Genomic DNA, 22,670 nt, shown 5'->3' with positions numbered 1-22,670 from the left:
CCCTCCTTATAAGTATAAGGGGTACAAAAAATGTCCTTTATCTGCCTTCGTAAAATACAGTGAGGTTTCCAGTGCAAGAATTCATACATTTCGTATCACATGTAGATCTTGGAACATGGAAAAAAAACTTTTGTCAAATGCACAAATTCTGCAAAACATAACTGCTTCTCTACTGCAGTTTGTTGATTTTGTGCTAAGAGCATAGTTAAACCCAATTGTTCATTGTTTTTTTTACACGAAATGATGATATATCCTATTGTTTCTTACAGTGCATTGGGTTGAAAAACATTTTAACAGGATCTATTGAAGAGGGTATATGGTTATGAAACAGGGACTTCTTGAACTGCACTCCTACGCTCTACCACTGACATAAACCCTTGAATGCTGAAAACTGCCCTTTTTAAAAAACGTGATAGAGTGGGTGACTGTATGGAACTTGTAGAACTAATGACATCAGTGCACTTCTGGGCAGCTGTACAAATTAATACATTTCATTAAGAGCATATTATTGGTTTCTACCACAGTTTTATAACATTCATGTGAGCTTCCAATGGACTATTTCAAACTGATAATATCACCAGTAGTACTTGGGTGAATGTAATACACAGCTTGTATCATACGAAGAAATCCGAAACAGCTTAATGGTGTTCACACTATGTTTCAGGAGATGATCAGGAGTATTTCAAATGTAGAAATGTGTTGCTCATTACATAAAATGCTAAGATTGTAAATGTTTTCTTCAATTTATTTAAAACAATATTTCTACAGGTACAACAGTTGGACCAGAGGACACCCAGATTTGAATTAGGGACCCCTTGATCTGCAGTCAAATGCTCTACCACTGAGCTATACCCCCAATTCGATAATGTTCACCTTTATTTATTCAGTAATATGTACAAAGTGGAAGCAACATGCAATCACCATCAAAGCAATGCATTTTCAGCCACCAAACCCTCCTTATAAGTATAAGGGGTGAGAAGGATGTCCTTTATCTGCCTTGGTAAAATACAGTGAGGTCTCCATTTCAAGAATTCATACATTTCGTATCACATATAGATCTTGGAACATGGAAAAACAACTTTTGTCAAATGCACAAATTCTGCAAAACGTAACTGCTTCTCTACTGCAGTTTGTTGATTTTGTGCTAAAAGCATAGTTAAACCCAATTGTTCATTGTTTTTATATGAAATGATGATATATCCTATTGTTTCTTACAGTGCATTGGGTTGAAAAACATTTTAACAGGATCTATTGAAGAGGGTAGATGGTTATGAAACAGGGACTTCTTGAACTGCATTCCTACGCTCTACCACTGAGTTAAACCCTTGAATGCTGAAAACTGCCCTTTTTAAAAAAAAGTGATAGAGTGGGTGACTGTATGGAACGTGTAGAACTAATGACATCAGTGCACTTCTGGGAAGCTGTACAAATTAATACATTTCATTAAGGGCATATTATTGGTTTCCACCACAGTTTTATAACATTCATATGCGCTTCCAATGGACTATTTCAAACTGATAATATCACCAGTAGAACTTGGGTGAATGTAATACACAGCTTGTATCATACGAAGAAATCCGAAACAGCTTAATGGTGTTTACCCTATGTTTCCAGAGATGATCAGGAGTATTTCAAATGTAGAAATGTGTTGCTCATTACATAAAATGCTAAGATTGTAAATGTTTTCTTCAATTTATTTAATTAAAAAAATATTTCTATAGGTAAAACTGTTGGACAAGAGGGCACCCAGATTTGAACTAGGAACCTTTTGATCTGCAGGCAAATGCTCTACCACTGAGCTATACCTGCAGTTCTAAAATGTTCACCTTTATTAATTCAGTAATATGTACAAAGTGCAAGCAACATGCAATCACCATCAAAGCAATGCATTTTCAGCCACCAAACCCTCCTTATAAGTATATGGGGTATATGGTTATGAAACAGGGACTTCTTGAACTGCACTCCTACCCTCTACCACTGACATAAACCCTTGAATGCTGAAAATGGCTCTTTTTTAAAAAGTTGATAGAGTGGGTGACTGTATGGAACTTGTAGAACTAATGACATCAGTGCACTTCTGGTCAGCTGTACAAATGAATACATTTCATTAAGGGCATATTATTGGTTTCCACCACAGGTTTATAACATTCATATGAGCTTCCAATGGACTATTTCAAACTGATAATATCACCAGTAGAACTTGGGTGAATGTAATACACAGCTTGTATCATACGAAGAAATCCGAAACAGCTTAATGGTGTTTACCCTATGTTTCAGGAGATGATCAGGAGTATTTCAAATATAGAAACGTGTTGCTCATTACATAAAATGCTAAGATTGTAAATATTTTCTTCTATTTATTTAATTAAAAAAATATTTCTACAGGTAAAACAGTTGGACAAGGGGGTACCCAGATTTGAACTAGGGACCTTTTGATCTGCAGTCAAATGCTCTACCACTGAGCTATACCCCCAGTTCTAAAATGTTCACCTTCATTCATTCATTCAGTAATATGTACAAAGTGCAAGCAACATGCAATCACCATCAAAGCAATGCATTTTCAGCCACCAAACACTCCTTATAAGTATATGGGGTGCGAAGGATGTCCTTTATCTGCCTTGGTAAAATACAGTGAGGTTTCCATTGCAAGCATTCATACATTTCCTATCACATGTAGATCTTGGAACATGGAAAAAAAACTTTTGTCAAATGCACAAATTCTGCAAAACGTAACTGCTTCTCTACTGCAGTTTGTTGATTTTGTGCTGAGAGCATAGTTAAACCCAATTATTCATTGTTTTTTATATGAAATGATGATATATCCTATTGTTTCTTACAGTGCATTGGGTTGAAAAACATTTTAACAGGATCTATTGAAGAGGGTATATGGTTATGAAACAGGGACTTCTTGAAGTGCACTCCTACCCTCTACCACTGACATAAACCCTTGAATGCTGAAAACTGCTCTTTTTTAAAAAGGTGATAGAGTGGGTGACCGTATGGAACTTGTAGAACTAATGACATCATTGCACTTCTGGTCAGCTGTACAAATTAATACATTTCATTAAGGGCAAATTATTGGTTTCCTCCACAGTTTTATAGCATTCATATGCGCTTCCAATGGACTATTTCAAACTGATAATATCACCAGTAGAACTTGGGTGAATGTAATACACAGCTTGTATCATACGAAGAAATCCGAAACAGCTTAATGGTGTTTACATTATGTTTCAGGAGATGATCAGGAGTATTTCAAATGTAGAAATGTGTTGCTCATTACATAAAATGCTAAGATTGTAAATGTTTTCTTCAATTTATTTAATTAAAAAAATATTTCTATAGGTAAAACTGTTGAACAAGAGGGCACCCAGATTTGAACTAGGAACCTTTTGATCTGCAGGCAAATGCTCTACCACTGAGCTATAGCCCCAGGTCTTAAATGTTCACCTTTATTAATTCAGTAATATGTACAAAGTTAAAGCAACATGCAATCACCATCAAAGCAATGCATTTTCAGCCACCAAACCCTCCTTATAAGTATATGGGGTGCGAAGGATGTCCTTTATCTGCCTTGGTAAAATACAGTGAGGTTTCCATTGCAAGAATTCATACATTTCGTATTACATGTAGATCTTGGAACATGGAAAAAAAACTTTTGTCAAATGCACAAATTCTGCAAAATGTAAATGCTTCTCTACTGCAGTTTGTTTATTTTGTGCTAAGAGCATAGTTAAAGCCAATTGTTCATTGTTTTTCATATGAAATGATGATATATCCTATTGTTTCTTACAGTGCATTGGGTGGAAAAACATGTTAACAGGATCTATTGAAGAGGGTATATGGTTATGAAACAGGGACTTCTTGAACTGCACTCCTACCCTCTACCACTGACATAAACCCTTGAATGCTGAAAACTGCCCTTTTTTAAAAAGGTGATAGAGTGGGTGACTGTATGGAACTTGTAGAACTAATGACATCAGTGCACTTCTGGTCAGCTGTACAAATGAATACATTTCATTAAGGGCATATTATTGGTTTCCACCACAGGTTTATAACATTCATATGAGCTTCCAATGGACTATTTCAAACTGATAATATCACCAGTAGAACTTGGGTGAATGTAATACACAGCTTGTATCATACAAAGAAATCCGAAACAGCTTAATGGTGTTTACCCTATGTTTCAGGAGATGATCAGGAGTATTTCAAATATAGAAACGTGTTGCTCATTACATAAAATGCTAAGATTGTAAATATTTTCTTCAATTTATTTAATTAAAAAAATATTTCTGCCGGTGCAACAGGGTGCACTCAGATTTGAACGAGGGATCTCTTGATCTGCAGTCAAATGCTCTACCACTGAGCTATACCTGCAGTTCTAAAATGCTCACCTTTATTAATTCAGTAATATGTACAAAGTGGAAGCAACATGCAATCACCATCAAAGCAATGCATTTTCAGCCACCAAACCCTCCTTATAAGTATAAGGGGTGTGAAGGATGTCCTTTATCTGCCTTGGTAAAATACAGTGAGGTCTCCATTTCAAGAATTCATACATTTTGTATCACATTTAGATCTTGGAACATGGAAAAACAACTTTTGTCAAATGCACAAATTCTGCAAAACGTAACTGCTTCTCTACTGCAGTTTGTTGATTTTGTGCTAAGTGCATAGTTAAACCCAATTGTTCATTGTTTTTATATGAAATGATGATATATCCTATTGTTTCTTACAGTGCATTGGGTTGAAAAACATTTTAACAGGATCTATTGAAGAGGGTATATGGTTATGAAACAGGGACTTCTTGAAGTGCACTCCTACCCTCTACCACTGACATAAACCCTTGAATGCTGAAAACTGCTCTTTTTTAAAAAGGTGATAGAGTGGGTGACTCTATGGAACTTGTAGAACTAATGACATCATTGCACTTCTGGTCAGCTGTACAAATTAATACATTTCATTAAGGGCATATTATTGGTTTCCTCCACAGTTTTATAGCATTCATATGCGCTTCCAATGGACTATTTCAAACTGATAATATCACCAGTAGAACTTGGGTGAATGTAATACACAGCTTGTATCATACGAAGAAATCCGAAACAGCTTAATGGTGTTTACATTATGTTTCAGGAGATGATCAGGAGTATTTCAAATGTAGAAATGTGTTGCTCATTACATAAAATGCTAAGATTGTAAATGTTTACTTCAATGTATTTAATTAAAAACATATTTCTACAGGTAAAACAGTTGGACAAGGGGGCACCCAGATTTGAACAAGGGACCTCTTGATCTGCAGTCAAATGCTCTATCACTGAGCTATACCCCCAGTTCTGAAAAGTTCACCTTTATCAATTCAGTAATATGTACAAAGTGCAAGCAACATGCAATCACCATCAAAGCAATGCATTTTCACCCACCAAACCCTCCTTATAAGTATATGGGGTACAAAAGATGTCCTTTATCTGCCTTGGTAAAAGACAGTGAGGTTTCCATTGCAAGAATTCATACATTTCGTATCACATGTAGCTCTTGGAACATGGAAAAAAAATCTTTTGTCAAATGCACAAATTCTGCAAAATGTAACTGCTTCTCTACTGCAGTTTGTTGATTTTGTGCTAAGAGCATAGTTAAACCCAATTGTTCATTGTTTTGTATATGAAATGATGATATATCTTATTGTTTCTTACAGTGCATTGGGTTGAAAAACATTTTAACAGGATCTATTGAAGAGGGTATATGGTTATGAAACAGGGACTTCTTGAACTGCACTCCTACCCTCTACCACTGACATAAACCCTTGAATGCTGAAAACTGCCCTTTTTTAAAAAAGTGATAGAGTGGGTGACTGTATGGAACTTGTAGAACTAATGACATCAGTGCACTTCTGGTCAGCTGTACAAATTAATACATTTCATTAAGCGCATATTATTGGTTTCCACCACAGTTTTATAACATTCATATGAGCTTCCAATGGACTATTTCAAAATGAAATATCACCAGTAGAACTTGGGTGAATGTAATACACAGCTTGTATCATACGAAGAAATCCAAAACAGCTTAATGGTGTTTACCCTATGTTTCCGGAGATGATCAGGAGTATTTCAAATGTAGAAATCTGTTGCTCATTACATAAAATGCTAAGATTGTAAATGTTTTCTTCAATTTATTTAATTAATTAAAAAAATATTTCTACAGGTGCAACAGTTGGACCAGGGGGCACTCAGATTTGAACTAGTGACCTCTTGATCTGCAGTCAAATGCTCTACCACTGAGCTATACCTGGACTTGTAAAATGTTCACCTTTATTAATTCAGTAATATGTACAAAGTGCAAGCAACATGCAATCACCATCAAAGCAATGCATTTTCAGCCACCAAACCCTCCTTATAAGTATATGGGGTGCGAAGGATGTCCTTTATCTGCCTTGGTAAAATACAGTGAGGTTTCCATTGCAAGAATTCATACATTTCGTATCACATGTAGATCTTGGAACATGGAAAAAAAACTTTTGTCAAATGCACAAATTCTGCAAAACGTAACTGTTTCTCTACTGCAGGTTATTGATTTTGTGCTAAGAGCATAGTTAAACCCAATTGTTCATTGTTTTTATATGAAATGATGATATATCCTGTTGTTTCTTACAGTGCATTGGGTTGAAAAACATTTTAATAGGATCTATTGAAGAGGGTAGATGGTTATGAAACAGGGACTTCTTGAACTGCATTCCTACGCTCTACGACTGAGTTAAACCCTGGAATGCTGAAAATGCAGTTTTTAAAAAAAGTGATAGAATAGGTGACTGTATGGAACGTGTAAAACTAATGACATCAGTGCACTTCTGGGAAGCTCTACAAATTAATACATTTCATTAAGGGCATATTATTGGTTTCCACCACAGTTTTATAACATTCATATGCGCTTCCAATGGACTATTTCAAACTGATAATATCACCAGTAGAACTTGGGTGAATGTAGTACACAGCTTGTATCATACGAAGAAATCCGAAACAGCTTAATGGTGTTTACCCTATGTTTCCAGAGATGATCAGGAGTATTTGAAATGTAGAAATGTGTTGCTCATTACATAAAATGCAAAGATTGTAAATGTGTTCTTCAATTTATTTAATTAAAAAATATTTCTACAGGTAAAACAGTTGCACAAGAGGGCACCCAGGTTTGAACTAGGGACCTTTTGATCTGCAGGCAAATGCTCTACCACTGAGCTATACCCCCAGTTCTGAAATGTTCACCTTTATTAATTCAGTAATATGTACAAAGTTAAAGCAACATGCAATCACCATCAAAGCAATGCAGTTTCAGCCACCAAACCCTCCTTATAAGTATAAGGGGTAGAAAAAATGTCCTTTATCTGCCTTCGTAAAATACAGTGAGGTTTCCAGTGCAAGAATTCATACATTTCGTATCACATGTAGATCTTGGAACATGGAAAAAAAACTTTTGTCAAATGCACAAATTCTGCAAAACATAACTGCTTCTCTACTGCAGTTTGTTGATTTTGTGCTAAGAGCATAGTTAAACCCAATTGTTCATTGTTTTTTTACACGAAATGATGATATATCCTATTGTTTCTTACAGTGCATTGGGTTGAAAAACATTTTAACAGGATCTATTGAAGAGGGTATATGGTTATGAAACAGGGACTTCTTGAACTGCACTCCTACGCTCTACCACTGACATAAACCCTTGAATGCTGAAAACTGCCCTTTTTAAAAAACGTGATAGAGTGGGTGACTGTATGGAACTTGTAGAACTAATGACATCAGTGCACTTCTGGGCAGCTGTACAAATTAATACATTTCATTAAGAGCATATTATTGGTTTCTACCACAGTTTTATAACATTCATATGAGCTTCCAATGGACTATTTCAAACTGATAATATCACCAGTAGTACTTGGGTGAATGTAATACACAGCTTGTATCATACGAAGAAATCCGAAACAGCTTAATGGTGTTCACACTATGTTTCAGGAGATGATCAGGAGTATTTCAAATGTAGAAATGTGTTGCTCATTACATAAAATGCTAAGATTGTAAATGTTTTCTTCAATTTATTTAAAACAATATTTCTACAGGTACAACAGTTGGACCAGAGGACACCCAGATTTGAATTAGGGACCCCTTGATCTGCAGTCAAATGCTCTACCACTGAGCTATACCCCCAATTCGATAATGTTCACCTTTATTTATTCAGTAATATGTACAAAGTGGAAGCAACATGCAATCACCATCAAAGCAATGCATTTTCAGCCACCAAATCCTCCTTATAAGTATAAGGGGTTCGAAGGATGTCCTTTATCTGCCTTGGTAAAATACAGTGAGGTCTCCGTTTCAAGAATTCATACATTTCGTATCACATATAGATCTTGGAACATGGAAAAACAACTTTTGTCAAATGCACAAATTCTGCAAAACGTAACTGCTTCTCTACTGCAGTTTGTTGATTTTGTGCTAAAAGCATAGTTAAACCCAATTGTTCATTGTTTTTATATGAAATGATGATATATCCTATTGTTTCTTACAGTGCATTGGGTTGAAAAACATTTTAACAGGATCTATTGAAGAGGGTAGATGGTTATGAAACAGGGACTTCTTGAACTGCACTCCTACGCTCTACCACTGACATAAACCCTTGAATGCTGAAAACGGCTCTTTTTTAAAAAGTTGATAGAGTGGGTGACTGTATGGAACTTGTAGAACTAATGACATCAGTGCACTTCTGGTCAGCTGTACAAATGAATACATTTCATTAAGGGCATATTATTGGTTTCCACCACAGGTTTATAACATTCATATGAGCTTCCAATGGACTATTTCAAACTGATAATATCACCAGTAGAACTTGGGTGAATGTAATACACAGCTTGTATCATACGAAGAAATCCGAAACAGCTTAATGGTGTTTACCCTATGTTTCAGGAGATGATCAGGAGTATTTCAAATATAGAAACGTGTTGCTCATTACATAAAATGCTAAGATTGTAAATATTTTCTTCTATTTATTTAATTAAAAAAATATTTCTACAGGTAAAACAGTTGGACAAGGGGGTACCCAGATTTGAACTAGGGACCTTTTGATCTGCAGTCAAATGCTCTACCACTGAGCTATACCCCCAGTTCTAAAATGTTCACCTTCATTCATTCAGTAATATGTACAAAGTGCAAGCAACATGCAATCACCATCAAAGCAATGCATTTTCAGCCACCAAACCCTCCGTATAAGTATATGGGGTGCGAAGGATGTCCTTTATCTGCCTTGGTAAAATACAGTGAGGTTTCCATTGCAAGCATTCATACATTTCCTATCACATGTAGATCTTGGAACATGGAAAAAAAACTTTTGTCAAATGCACAAATTCTGCAAAACGTAACTGCTTCTCTACTGCAGTTTGTTGATTTTGTGCTGAGAGCATAGTTAAACCCAATTATTCATTGTTTTTTATATGAAATGATGATATATCCTATTGTTTCTTACAGTGCATTGGGTTGAAAAACATTTTAACAGGATCTATTGAAGAGGGTATATGGTTATGAAACAACCCTCTACCACTGACATAAACCCTTGAATGCTGAAAACTGCTCTTTTTTAAAAAGGTGATAGAGTGGGTGACCGTATGGAACTTGTAGAACTAATGACATCATTGCACTTCTGGTCAGCTGTACAAATTAATACATTTCATTAAGGGCATATTATTGGTTTCCTCCACAGTTTTATAGCATTCATATGCGCTTCCAATGGACTATTTCAAACTGATAATATCACCAGTAGAACTTGGGTGAATGTAATACACAGCTTGTATCATACGAAGAAATCCGAAACAGCTTAATGGTGTTTACATTATGTTTCAGGAGATGATCAGGAGTATTTCAAATGTAGAAATGTGTTGCTCATTACATAAAATGCTAAGATTGTAAATGTTTTCTTCAATTTATTTAATTAAAAACATATTTCTACAGGTAAAACAGTTGGACAAGGGGGCACCCAGATTTGAACTAGGGACCTTTTGATCTGCAGTGAAATGCTCTACCCCTGAGCTATAACATTATTTCTGAAATGTTCACCTTTATTTATTCAGTAATATGTACAAAGTGGAAGCAACATGCAATCACCATCAAAGCAAAGCATTTTCAGCCACCAAACCCTCGTTATAAGTATATGGGGTGCGAAGGATGTCCTTTATCTGCCTTGGTAAAATACAGTGAGGTCTCCATTTCAAGAATTCATACATTTCGTATCACATGTAGATCTTGGAACATGGAAAAACAACTTTTGTCAAATGCACAAATTCTGCAAAACGTAACTGCTTCTCTACTGCAGTTTGTTTATTTTGTGCTAAGAGCATAGTTAAACCCAATTGTTCATTGTTTTTTATATGAAATGATGATATATCCTATTGTTTCTTACAGTGCATTGGGTTGAAAAACATTTTAACAGGATCTATTGAAGAGGGTATATGGTTATGAAACAGGGACTTCTTGAACTGCACTCCTACCCTCTACCACTGACATAAACCCTTGAATGCTGAAAACGGCTCTTTTTTAAAAAGTTGATAGAGTGGGTGACTGTATGGAACTTGTAGAACTAATGACATCAGTGCACTTCTGGTCAGCTGTACAAATGAATACATTTCATTAAGGGCATATTATTGGTTTCCACCACAGGTTTATAACATTCATATGAGCTTCCAATGGACTATTTCAAACTGATAATATCACCAGTAGAACTTGGGTGAATGTAATACACAGCTTGTATCATACGAAGAAATCCGAAACAGCTTAATGGTGTTTACCCTATGTTTCAGGAGATGATCAGGAGTATTTCAAATATAGAAACGTGTTGCTCATTACATAAAATGCTAAGATTGTAAATATTTTCTTCTATTTATTTAATTAAAAAAATATTTCTGCAGGTGCAACAGTTGGACCAGGGGGCACTCAGATTTGAACGAGGGATCTCTTGATCTGCAGTCAAATGCTCTACCACTGAGCTTTACCTGCAGTTCTAAAATGTTTACCTTTATTAATTCAGTAATATGTACAAAGTGCAAGCAACATGCAATCACCATCAAAGCAATGCATTTTCAGCCACCAAACCCTCCTTATAAGTATATGGGGTGCGAAGGATGTCCTTTATCTGCCTTGGTAAAATACAGTGAGGTTTCCATTGCAAGAATTCATACATTTCGTATCACATGTAGATCTTGGAACATGGAAAAAAAACTTTTGTCAAATGCACAAATTCTGCAAAACGTAACTGCTTCTCTACTGCAGTTTGTTGATTTTGTGCTAAGAGCATAGTTAAACCCAATTGTTCATTGTTTTTTACACGAAATGATGATATATCCTATTGTTTCTTACAGTGCATTGGGTTGAAAAACATTTTAACAGGATCTATTGAAGAGGATATATGGTTATGAATCAGGGACTTCTTGAACTGCATTCCTACACTCTACCACTGAGTTAAACCCTTGAATGCTGAAAACTGCCTTTTTTTAAAAAGGTGATAGAGTGGGTGACTGTATGGAACTTGTAGAACTAATGACATCAGTGCACTTCTGGTCAGCTGTACAAATTAATACATTTCATTAAGGGCATATTATTGGTTTCCACCACAGTTTTATAACATTCATATGTGCTTCCAATGGACTATTTCAAACTGATAATATCACCAGTAGAACTTGGGTGAATGTAATACACAGCTTGTATCATACGAAGAAATCTGAAACATCTTAATGGTGTTTACCCTATGTTTCCAGAGATGATCAGGAGTATTTCAAATGTAGAAATGTGTTGCTCATTACATAAAATGCTAAGATTGTAAATGTTTTCTTCAATTTATTTAATTAAAAAAATATTTCTACAGGTAAAACAGTTGGACAAGGGGGTACCCAGATTTGAACTAGGAACCTCTTGATCTGCAGTCAAATGCTCTACCACTGAGCTATACCCCCAGTTCTAAAATGTTCACCTTCATTCATTCAGTAATATGTACAAAGTGCAAGCAACATGCAATCACCATCAAAGCAATGCATTTTCAGCCACCAAACCCTCCTTATAAGTATATGGGGTGCGAAGGATGTCCTTTATCTTCCTTGGTAAAATACAGTGAGGTCTCCATTTCAAGAATTCATACATTTTGTATCACATGTAGATCTTGGAACATGGAAAAACAACTTTTGTCAAATGCACAAATTCTGCAAAACGTAACTGCTTTTCTACTGCAGTTTGTTTATTTTGTGCTAAGAGCATAGTTAAATCCAATTGTTCATTGTTTTTTATATGAAATGATGATATATCCTATTGTTTCTTACAGTGCATTGGGTTGAAAAACATTTTAACAGGATCTATTGAAGAGGGTATATGGTTATGAAACAGGGACTTCTTGAACTGCACTCCTACCCTCTACCACTGACATAAACCCTTGAATGCTGAAAACGGCTCTTTTTTAAAAAGTTGATAGAGTGGGTGACTGTATGGAACTTGTAGAACTAATGACATCAGTGCACTTCTGGTCAGCTGTACAAATGAATACATTTCATTAAGGGCATATTATTGGTTTCCACCACAGGTTTATAACATTCATATGAGCTTCCAATGGACTATTTCAAACTGATAATATCACCAGTAGAACTTGGGTGAATGTAATACACAGCTTGTATCATACGAAGAAATCCGAAACAGCTTAATGGTGTTTACCCTATGTTTCAGGAGATGATCAGGAGTATTTCAAATATAGAAACGTGTTGCTCATTACATAAAATGCTAAGATTGTAAATATTTTCTTCTATTTATTTAATTAAAAAAATATTTCTGCAGGTGCAACAGTTGGACCAGGGGGCACTCAGATTTGAACGAGGGATCTCTTGATCTGCAGTCAAATGCTCTACCACTGAGCTTTACCTGCAGTTCTAAAATGTTTACCTTTATTAATTCAGTAATATGTACAAAGTGCAAGCAACATGCAATCACCATCAAAGCAATGCATTTTCAGCCACCAAACCCTCCTTATAAGTATATGGGGTGCGAAGGATGTCCTTTATCTGCCTTGGTAAAATACAGTGAGGTTTCCATTGCAAGAATTCATACATTTCGTATCACATGTAGATCTTGGAACATGGAAAAAAAACTTTTGTCAAATGCACAAATTCTGCAAAACGTAACTGCTTCTCTACTGCAGTTTGTTGATTTTGTGCTAAGAGCATAGTTAAACCCAATTGTTCATTGTTTTTTACACAAAATGATGATATATCCTATTGTTTCTTACAGTGCATTGGGTTGAAAAACATTTTAACAGGATCTATTGAAGAGGATATATGGTTATGAATCAGGGACTTCTTGAACTGCATTCCTACACTCTACCACTGAGTTAAACCCTTGAATGCTGAAAACTGCCCTTTTTTAAAAAGGTGATAGAGTGGGTGACTGTATGGAACTTGTAGAACTAATGACATCAGTGCACTTCTGGTCAGCTGTACAAATTAATACATTTCATTAAGGGCATATTATTGGTTTCCACCACAGTTTTATAACATTCATATGTGCTTCCAATGGACTATTTCAAACTGATAATATCACCAGTAGAACTTGGGTGAATGTAATACACAGCTTGTATCATACGAAGAAATCCGAAACATCTTAATGGTGTTTACCCTATGTTTCCAGAGATGATCAGGAGTATTTCAAATGTAGAAATGTGTTGCTCATTACATAAAATGCTAAGATTGTAAATGTTTTCTTCAATTTATTTAATTAAAAAAATATTTCTACAGGTAAAACAGTTGGACAAGGGGGTATCCAGATTTGAACTAGGGACCTCTTGATCTGCAGTCAAATGCTCTACCACTGAGCTATACCCCCAGTTCTAAAATGTTCACCTTCATTCATTCAGTAATATGTACAAAGTGCAAGCAACATGCAATCACCATCAAAGCAATGCATTTTCAGCCACCAAACCCTCCTTATAAGTATATGGGGTGCGAAGGATGTCCTTTATCTGCCTTGGTAAAATACAGTGAGGTTTCCATTGCAAGCATTCATACATTTCCTATCACATGTAGATCTTGGAACATGGAAAAAAAACTTTTGTCAAATGCACAAATTCTGCAAAACGTAACTGCTTCTCTACTGCAGTTTGTTGATTTTGTGCTAAGAGCGTAGTTAAACCCAATTGTTTATTGTTTTGTATAAGAAATGATGATATATCTTATTGTTTCTTACAGTGCATTGTGTTGAAAAACATTTTAACAGGATCTATTGAAGAGGGTATATGGTTATGAAACAGGGACTTCTTGAACTGCACTCCTACCCTCTACCACTAATATAAACCCTTGAATGCTGAAAACTGCCCTTTTTTAAAAAAGTGATAGAGTGGGTGACTGTATGGAACTTGTAGAACTAATGACATCAGTGCACTTCTGGTCAGCTGTACAAATTAATACATTTCATTAAGGGCATATTATTGGTTTCCACCACAGTTTTATAACATTCATATGTGCTTCCAATGGACTATTTCAAACTGATAATATCACCAGTAGAACTTGGGTGAATGTAATACACAGCTTGTATCATACGAAGAAATCTGAAACATCTTAATGGTGTTTACCCTATGTTTCCAGAGATGATCAGGAGTATTTCAAATGTAGAAATGTGTTGCTCATTACATAAAATGCTAAGATTGTAAATGTTTTCTTCAATTTATTTAATTAAAAAAATATTTCTACAGGTAAAACAGTTGGACAAGGGGGTACCCAGATTTGAACTAGGAACCTCTTGATCTGCAGTCAAATGCTCTACCACTGAGCTATACCCCCAGTTCTAAAATGTTCACCTTCATTCATTCAGTAATATGTACAAAGTGCAAGCAACATGCAATCACCATCAAAGCAATGCATTTTCAGCCACCAAACCCTCCTTATAAGTATATGGGGTGCGAAGGATGTCCTTTATCTTCCTTGGTAAAATACAGTGAGGTCTCCATTTCAAGAATTCATACATTTTGTATCACATGTAGATCTTGGAACATGGAAAAACAACTTTTGTCAAATGCACAAATTCTGCAAAACGTAACTGCTTTTCTACTGCAGTTTGTTTATTTTGTGCTAAGAGCATAGTTAAATCCAATTGTTCATTGTTTTTTATATGAAATGATGATATATCCTATTGTTTCTTACAGTGCATTGGGTTGAAAAACATTTTAACAGGATCTATTGAAGAGGGTATATGGTTATGAAACAGGGACTTCTTGAACTGCACTCCTACCCTCTACCACTGACATAAACCCTTGAATGCTGAAAACGGCTCTTTTTTAAAAAGTTGATAGAGTGGGTGACTGTATGGAACTTGTAGAACTAATGACATCAGTGCACTTCTGGTCAGCTGTACAAATGAATACATTTCATTAAGGGCATATTATTGGTTTCCACCACAGGTTTATAACATTCATATGAGCTTCCAATGGACTATTTCAAACTGATAATATCACCAGTAGAACTTGGGTGAATGTAATACACAGCTTGTATCATACGAAGAAATCCGAAACAGCTTAATGGTGTTTACCCTATGTTTCAGGAGATGATCAGGAGTATTTCAAATATAGAAACGTGTTGCTCATTACATAAAATGCTAAGATTGTAAATATTTTCTTCTATTTATTTAATTAAAAAAATATTTCTGCAGGTGCAACAGTTGGACCAGGGGGCACTCAGATTTGAACGAGGGATCTCTTGATCTGCAGTCAAATGCTCTACCACTGAGCTTTACCTGCAGTTCTAAAATGTTTACCTTTATTAATTCAGTAATATGTACAAAGTGCAAGCAACATGCAATCACCATCAAAGCAATGCATTTTCAGCCACCAAACCCTCCTTATAAGTATATGGGGTGCGAAGGATGTCCTTTATCTGCCTTGGTAAAATACAGTGAGGTTTCCATTGCAAGAATTCATACATTTCGTATCACATGTAGATCTTGGAACATGGAAAAAAAACTTTTGTCAAATGCACAAATTCTGCAAAACGTAACTGCTTCTCTACTGCAGTTTGTTGATTTTGTGCTAAGAGCATAGTTAAACCCAATTGTTCATTGTTTTTTACACAAAATGATGATATATCCTATTGTTTCTTACAGTGCATTGGGTTGAAAAACATTTTAACAGGATCTATTGAAGAGGATATATGGTTATGAATCAGGGACTTCTTGAACTGCATTCCTACACTCTACCACTGAGTTAAACCCTTGAATGCTGAAAACTGCCCTTTTTTAAAAAGGTGATAGAGTGGGTGACTGTATGGAACTTGTAGAACTAATGACATCAGTGCACTTCTGGTCAGCTGTACAAATTAATACATTTCATTAAGGGCATATTATTGGTTTCCACCACAGTTTTATAACATTCATATGTGCTTCCAATGGACTATTTCAAACTGATAATATCACCAGTAGAACTTGGGTGAATGTAATACACAGCTTGTATCATACGAAGAAATCCGAAACATCTTAATGGTGTTTACCCTATGTTTCCAGAGATGATCAGGAGTATTTCAAATGTAGAAATGTGTTGCTCATTACATAAAATGCTAAGATTGTAAATGTTTTCTTCAATTTATTTAATTAAAAAAATATTTCTACAGGTAAAACAGTTGGACAAGGGGGTATCCAGATTTGAACTAGGGACCTCTTGATCTGCAGTCAAATGCTCTACCACTGAGCTATACCCCCAGTTCTAAAATGTTCACCTTCATTCATTCAGTAATATGTACAAAGTGCAAGCAACATGCAATCACCATCAAAGCAATGCATTTTCAGCCACCAAACCCTCCTTATAAGTATATGGGGTGCGAAGGATGTCCTTTATCTGCCTTGGTAAAATACAGTGAGGTTTCCATTGCAAGCATTCATACATTTCCTATCACATGTAGATCTTGGAACATGGAAAAAAAACTTTTGTCAAATGCACAAATTCTGCAAAACGTAACTGCTTCTCTACTGCAGTTTGTTGATTTTGTGCTAAGAGCGTAGTTAAACCCAATTGTTTATTGTTTTGTATAAGAAATGATGATATATCTTATTGTTTCTTACAGTGCATTGTGTTGAAAAACATTTTAACAGGATCTATTGAAGAGGGTATATGGTTATGAAACAGGGACTTCTTGAACTGCACTCCTACCCTCTACCACTAATATAAACCCTTGAATGCTGAAAACTGCCCTTTTTTAAAAAAGTGATAGAGTGGGTGACTGTATGGAACTTGTAGAACTAATGACATCAGTGCACTTCTGGTCAGCTGTACAAATTAATACATTTCATTAAGGGCATTTTATTGGTTTCCACCACAGTTTTATAACATTCATATGCGCTTCCAATGGACTATTTCAAACTGATAATATCACCAGTAGAACTTGGGTGAATGTAATGCACAGCTTGTTTCATACGAAGAAATCCGAAACAGCTTAATGGTGTTTACCCTATGTTTCCGGAGATGATCAGGAGTATTTCAAATGTAGAAATGTGTTGCTTATTACATAAAATGCTAAGATTCTAAATGTTTTCTTCAATTTATTTAATTAAGAAAATATTTCTACAGGTAAAACAATTGTACAAGGGGGCACCCAGATATGAACTAGGGACCTCTTGATCTGCAGTCAAATGCTCAACCACTGAGCTATACCCCCAGCTCTGAAATGTTCACCTTTATTTATTCAGTAATATGTACAACGTGGAAGCAACATGCAATCACCATCAAAGCAATGCATTTTCAGCCACCAAATCCTCCTTATAAGTATAAGGGGTACAAAAGATGTCCTTCATCTGCCTTTGTAAAATACAGTGAGGTTTCCAGTGCAAGAATTCATACATTTCCTGTCACATGTAGATCTTGGAACATGGAAAAAAAAAACTTTTGTCAAATGCACGAATTCTGCAAAACGTAACTGCTTCTCTACTGCAGTTTGTTGATTTTGTGCTAAGAGCATAGTTAAACCCAATTGTTCATTGTTTTGTATATGAAATGATGATATATCTTATTGTTTCTTACAGTGCATTGGGTTGAAAAACATTTTAACAGGATCTATTGAAGAGGGTATATGGTTATGAAACAGGGACTTCTTGAACTGCACTCCTACCCTCTACCACTGACATAAACCCTTGAATGATGAAAACTGCCTTTTTTTTAAAAAGGTGATAGAGTGGGTGACTGTATGGAACTTGTAGAACTAATGACACCACTGCACTTCTGGTCAGCAGTACAAATTAATACATTTCATTAAGGGCATATTATTGGTTTCCACCACAGTTTTATAACATTCATATGAGCTTCCAATGGACTATTTCAAACTGATAATATCACCAGTAGAACTTGGGTGAATGTAAAACACAGCTTGTATCATATGAAGAAATCCTAAACAGTTTCATGGTGTTTACCCTATGTTTCAGGAGATGATCAGGAGTATTTCAAATGTAGAAATGTGTTGCTCATTACATAAAATGCTAAGATTGTAAATGTTTTCTTCAATTTATTTAATTAAAAACATATTTCTACAGGTAAAACAGTTGGACAAGGGGGCACCCAGATTTGAACTAGGGACCTTTTGATCTGCAGTGAAATGCTCTACCCCTGAGCTATAACATTATTTCTGAAATGTTCACCTTTATTTATTCAGTAATATGTACAAAGTGGAAGCAACATGCAATCACCATCAAAGAAAAGCATTTTCAGCCACCAAACCCTCGTTATAAGTATATGGGGTGCGAAGGATGTCCTTTATCTGCCTTGGTAAAATACAGTGAGGTTTCCATTGCAAGAATTCATATATTTCGTATCACATGCAGATCTTGGAACATGGAAAAAAAATCTTTTGTCAAATGCACAAATTCTGCAAAATGTAACTGCATCTCTACTGCAGTTTGTTGATTTTGTGCTAAGAGCATAGTTAAACCCAATTGTTCATTCTTTTGTATATGAAATGATGATATATTTTATTGTTTCTTACAGTGCATTGGGTTGAAAAACATTTTAACAGGATCTATTGAAGAGGGTATATGGTTATGAAACAGGGACTTCTTGAACTGCACTCCTACCCTCTACCACTGACATAAACCCTTGAATGCTGAAAACTGCCTTTTTTAAAAAGGTGATAGAGTGGGTGACTGTATGGAACTTGTAGAACTAATGACACCACTGCACTTCTGGTCAGCAGTACAAATTAATACATTTCATTAAGGGCATATTATTGGTTTCCACCACAGTTTTATAACATTCATATGAGCTTCCAATGGACTATTTCAAACTGATAATATCACCAGTAGAACTTGGGTGAATGTAAAACACAGCTTGTATCATATGAAGAAATCCTAAACAGTTTCATGGTGTTTACCCTATGTTTCAGGAGATGATCAGGAGTATTTCAAATGTAGAAATGTGTTGCTCATTACATAAAATGCTAAGATTGTAAATGTTTTCTTCAATTTATTTAATTAAAAACATATTTCTACAGGTAAAACAGTTGGACAAGGGGGCACCCAGATTTGAACTAGGGACCTTTTGATCTGCAGTGAAATGCTCTACCCCTGAGCTATAACATTATTTCTGAAATGTTCACCTTTATTTATTCAGTAATATGTACAAAGTGGAAGCAACATGCAATCACCATCAAAGCAAAGCATTTTCAGCCACCAAACCCTCGTTATAAGTATATGGGGTGCGAAGGATGTCCTTTATCTGCCTTGGTAAAATACAGTGAGGTTTCCATTGCAAGAATTCATATATTTCGTATCACATGCAGATCTTGGAACATGGAAAAAAAATCTTTTGTCAAATGCACAAATTCTGCAAAATGTAACTGCATCTCTACTGCAGTTTGTTGATTTTGTGCTAAGAGCATAGTTAAACCCAATTGTTCATTCTTTTGTATATAAAATGATGATATATTTTATTGTTTCTTACAGTGCATTGGGTTGAAAAACATTTTAACAGGATCTATTGAAGAGGGTACATGGTTATGAAACGGGGACTTCTTGAACTGCATTCCTACGCTCTACCACTGAGTTAAACCCTTGAATGCTGAAAACTGCCCTTTTTTAAAAAGGTGATAGAGTGGGGGACTGTATGGAACTTGTAGAACTAACGACATCAGTGCACTTCTGGTCAGCTGTACAAATTAATACATTTCATTAAGGGCATATTATTGGTTTCCACCACAGTTTTATAACATTCATATGAGCTTCCAATGGACTATTTCAAACTGATAATATCACCAGTAGAACTTGGGTGAATGTAAAACACAGCTTGTATCATACAAAGAAATCCTACACAGTTTCATGGTGTTTACCATATGTTTCAGGAGATGATCAGGAGTATTTCAAATGTAGAAATGTGTTGCTCATTACATAAAATGCTAAGATTGTAAATGTTTTCTTCAATTTATTTAATTAAAAACATATTTCTACAGGTAAAACAGTTGGACAAGGGGGCACCCAGATTTGAACAAGGGACCTCTTGATCTGCAGACAAATGCTCTACCACTGAGCTATACCTCCATTACTAAAAAAATCCACCTTTATTAATTCAGTAATATGTACAAAGTGCAAGCAACATGCAATCACCATCAAATCAATGCATTTTCAGCCACCAAACCCTCCTATAAGTATAAGGGGTACAAAGGATTGCCTTTATCTGCCTTGGTAAAATACAGTGAGGTTTCCATTGCAAGAATTCATACATTTCGTATCACATGTAGATCTTGGAACATGGAAAAAAAATCTTTTGCCAAATGCACAAATTCTGCAAAATGTAACTGCTTCTCTACTAGAGTTTATTGATTTTGTGCTAAGAGTGTAGTTAAACCCAATTGTTTATTGTTTTGTATAAGAAATGATGATATATCTTATTGTTTCTTACAGTGCATTGTGTTGAAAAACATTTTAACAGGATCTATTGAAGAGGGTATATGGTTATGAAACAGGGACTTCTTGAACTGCACTCCTACCCTCTACCACTAATATAAACCCTTGAATGCTGAAAACTGCCCTTTTTTAAAAAAGTGATAGAGTGGGTGACTGTATGGAACTTGTAGAACTAATGACATCAGTGCACTTCTGGTCAGCTGTACAAATTAATACATTTCATTAAGGGCATTTTATTGGTTTCCACCACAGTTTTATAACATTCATATGCGCTTCCAATGGACTATTTCAAACTGATAATATCACCAGTAGAACTTGGGTGAATGTAATGCACAGCTTGTTTCATACGAAGAAATCCGAAACAGCTTAATGGTGTTTACCCTATGTTTCCGGAGATGATCAGGAGTATTTCAAATGTAGAAATGTGTTGCTTATTACATAAAATGCGAAGATTCTAAATGTTTTCTTCAATTTATTTAATTAAGAAAATATTTCTACAGGTAAAACAATTGTACAAGGGGGCACCCAGATATGAACTAGGGACCTCTTGATCTGCAGTCAAATGCTCAACCACTGAGCTATACCCCCAGCTCTGAAATGTTCACCTTTATTTATTCAGTAATATGTACAACGTGGAAGCAACATGCAATCACCATCAAAGCAATGCATTTTCAGCCACCAAATCCTCCTTATAAGTATAAGGGGTACAAAAGATGTCCTTCATCTGCCTTTGTAAAATACAGTGAGGTTTCCAGTGCAAGAATTCATACATTTCCTGTCACATGTAGATCTTGGAACATGGAAAAAAAAAACTTTTGTCAAATGCACGAATTCTGCAAAACGTAACTGCTTCTCTACTGCAGTTTGTTGATTTTGTGCTAAGAGCATAGTTAAACCCAATTGTTCATTGTTTTGTATATGAAATGATGATATATCTTATTGTTTCTTACATTGCATTGGGTTGAAAAACATTTTAACAGGATCTATTGAAGAGGGTATATGGTTATGAAACAGGGACTTCTTGAACTGCACTCCTACCCTCTACCACTGACATAAACCCTTGAATGATGAAAACTGCCTTTTTTTTAAAAAGGTGATAGAGTGGGTGACTGTATGGAACTTGTAGAACTAATGACACCACTGCACTTCTGGTCAGCAGTACAAATTAATACATTTCATTAAGGGCATATTATTGGTTTCCACCACAGTTTTATAACATTCATATGAGCTTCCAATGGACTATTTCAAACTGATAATATCACCAGTAGAACTTGGGTGAATGTAAAACACAGCTTGTATCATATGAAGAAATCCTAAACAGTTTCATGGTGTTTACCCTATGTTTCAGGAGATGATCAGGAGTATTTCAAATGTAGAAATGTGTTGCTCATTACATAAAATGCTAAGATTGTAAATGTTTTCTTCAATTTATTTAATTAAAAACATATTTCTACAGGTAAAACAGTTGGACAAGGGGGCACCCAGATTTGAACTAGGGACCTTTTGATCTGCAGTGAAATGCTCTACCCCTGAGCTATAACATTATTTCTGAAATGTTCACCTTTATTTATTCAGTAATATGTACAAAGTGGAAGCAACATGCAATCACCATCAAAGAAAAGCATTTTCAGCCACCAAACCCTCGTTATAAGTATATGGGGTGCGAAGGATGTCCTTTATCTGCCTTGGTAAAATACAGTGAGGTTTCCATTGCAAGAATTCATATATTTCGTATCACATGCAGATCTTGGA

The 22,670-nt window shown here is 35.5% G+C and overlaps 7 non-coding genes across 7 annotated transcripts; all 7 read right to left on the bottom strand.

Moving 5' to 3' along the window:
* Nucleotides 1-2,401: 2,401 nt before the first annotated feature.
* On the bottom strand, nt 2,402-2,473 carry TRNAC-GCA (transfer RNA cysteine (anticodon GCA)). Its single transcript has one exon. It is a non-coding gene; the product is annotated as a tRNA-Cys (tRNA).
* A 4,688-nt stretch (nt 2,474-7,161) lies between these two features.
* TRNAC-GCA (transfer RNA cysteine (anticodon GCA)) lies at nt 7,162-7,233 on the bottom strand. Its single transcript has one exon. It is a non-coding gene; the product is annotated as a tRNA-Cys (tRNA).
* A 1,830-nt stretch (nt 7,234-9,063) lies between these two features.
* Nucleotides 9,064-9,135, bottom strand: TRNAC-GCA (transfer RNA cysteine (anticodon GCA)). The gene has a single exon. It is a non-coding gene; the product is annotated as a tRNA-Cys (tRNA).
* A 2,764-nt stretch (nt 9,136-11,899) lies between these two features.
* TRNAC-GCA (transfer RNA cysteine (anticodon GCA)) lies at nt 11,900-11,971 on the bottom strand. Its single transcript has one exon. It is a non-coding gene; the product is annotated as a tRNA-Cys (tRNA).
* A 1,834-nt stretch (nt 11,972-13,805) lies between these two features.
* TRNAC-GCA (transfer RNA cysteine (anticodon GCA)) lies at nt 13,806-13,877 on the bottom strand. Its single transcript has one exon. It is a non-coding gene; the product is annotated as a tRNA-Cys (tRNA).
* An 881-nt stretch (nt 13,878-14,758) lies between these two features.
* TRNAC-GCA (transfer RNA cysteine (anticodon GCA)) lies at nt 14,759-14,830 on the bottom strand. Its single transcript has one exon. It is a non-coding gene; the product is annotated as a tRNA-Cys (tRNA).
* Nucleotides 14,831-16,664: 1,834 nt separating this feature from the next.
* On the bottom strand, nt 16,665-16,736 carry TRNAC-GCA (transfer RNA cysteine (anticodon GCA)). Its single transcript has one exon. It is a non-coding gene; the product is annotated as a tRNA-Cys (tRNA).
* Between the last annotated feature and the right edge of the window lie 5,934 nt (nt 16,737-22,670).

This window comes from Ambystoma mexicanum, chromosome 4q, assembly GCF_040938575.1.
Source record: "Ambystoma mexicanum isolate Mex_15411 chromosome 4q, UKY_AmexF1_1, whole genome shotgun sequence".
In the NCBI taxonomy this organism is placed as follows: domain Eukaryota; kingdom Metazoa; phylum Chordata; class Amphibia; order Caudata; family Ambystomatidae; genus Ambystoma; species Ambystoma mexicanum.
The sequence above is the reverse complement of the archived record's forward strand: the minus strand, read 5'-3'. Positions and strand labels throughout refer to the sequence as shown.